Below are 1,887 nucleotides of genomic sequence, written 5' to 3'. Positions count from 1 at the left end.
GTACTTAACAACATAATATATTAAATATTCTTCACCAACACCATAATTTAAATGCATCAATTCTTGGTCAGTCTTCCTTTTTCACTGTCCAGCTTTCACATGAATATTAGGTGACCAACCACACCATAGGTTGGGTTCGGTGACATCTTTGCTTTTTAATATTTTGAGTCATTTACAGAAAATTTGCCCAGTGCCATGCTGTTTTAGAGACAAAGGATTCCCTGACTCCTTTTAAATAACACAAAATGATTTACTGAAAATACAAGAATACTCTAATGAGAAATCATAGACTTCTAACATGTAGGGATCACGAATCCAAGGGGCATCTGTTTTGCAAAGGTAGATACAGGTTGGGTTCAGAGATTAACAGTGAAGACTATTATGATTACTTAGCTAATGTTAAATTCTTCTAATTAAGTATTTTCAGATTTTCAGTAAATCATTAAGAACATGTCTAGACAAGTTATGTGTGTAACAAGGATGCAATAATATATTAAAATGTGTAATAAGCACTTTTCTGCATACTAGGTTACACTTTCAACAACATTCTTCCTGAGGGCTAGCAGTCCCTTCTCAGCAGGAGTCCTGGTGTGGTGCTGCAGAAAAATGTGGTGGACTGCAAGGACAGTTTGAATCTCAAAGTCAGCGGTTCAAATGTTCTTCAGAAATCCTACACAGGATCTCTATGAGTCAGAACTGACTTAACAGCACTTAACAACAATAACAACTTTCTCAGTGAGCAAAGTGGGTAAAAACTGACGCAAAACCTAGTACATAGAGATGTTTGAATCGGACCTTGTGTAAGACATTTTAGTATGTCAAACACCCCAAATTTTGGCATGCCTTTACACATTCCTTGAGAACATCTTACAAAAGGGTTGTTTTTGAAATCTGTATCCAAAAGCCCTAAGAGAACATACTGTGACCTGCCGGTATATTCTGTCTCAGCTGACCTCAGGGAATTCTTCAGTTACAGACTTGAATCTGTGTACAGAAGCAGGAATTAACAAGGTAAGACACTGGACCCTAGACTAGTCATTCTACTATGGTCCAGTGTCCTATAATACAGACTCCACAACATTCCCTCATTTTGATAAAAGATTTCATTAAACATCCTCTGACCACACTCAAATCATGCTTTTTTTTTCTTCATAGGTCTTTTTATTTTATTTTTTCCTTTCTCTTTTTCAGTGATCTAGTAACATGCTCAGACATTTAGCATTTTAAGTGTTAAATGCCATCGGTCAGTTCAGATTCATAGCAACCCTGTATAGGGTTCCAAGGAGCATCTAGTGAGCTTGAAACAACGACCTTGCAGTTCAAACTAACCTTGCAGTCCGATGCATTAACCCATAGCACCACATAGAACTCTGAAAAAATACAATTATGGAGTTTATTAGGGAAGTGAATAGTGTACAATTCAGGATCAAAAGTCACTTAAGGGAGCTTCCGGAAAAAGATGGCAGATCGGGTGGAAGTGTAGTGACGAGCTCTGCCGAGAACAACACAGAATACAGGACCAAGAACGCTCAGGGAATGGTCCCAGTACTCTGAACCACATATAAAAGAATATTTAGAAGGTTAGAAGACTTACAGCTACGGAGTTTGTGGCAGAAGTAAGAAATCCATTGCTTCCTGGTTCGGCACGCTCAGCTGCTCCAGGAGCCGCCATTTTTTGTGGGACCAAGCAGGGAAAGTATCAGAGCAGCCACAGACGCCTGACAGAGCTGCAGAGATAGAGGTGTGGACATTCTTTTTATTCTTTTTGTTTTTTTTGTTATCCTTTCATTGGTCCCTTGCTGTCTGCGTACCTCCATTCTGGTAACTATAGGGGTGCCTGAGCTAGTGGATACTCCAGCCCCACCCTCAGAGGGTTCTACTACGCAT

The sequence above is a fragment of the Chrysochloris asiatica genome, unplaced genomic scaffold (genome assembly GCF_000296735.1).
Source record: "Chrysochloris asiatica unplaced genomic scaffold, ChrAsi1.0 scaffold00050, whole genome shotgun sequence".
In the NCBI taxonomy this organism is placed as follows: domain Eukaryota; kingdom Metazoa; phylum Chordata; class Mammalia; order Afrosoricida; family Chrysochloridae; genus Chrysochloris; species Chrysochloris asiatica.
This window is presented reverse-complemented; position numbering follows the sequence as displayed.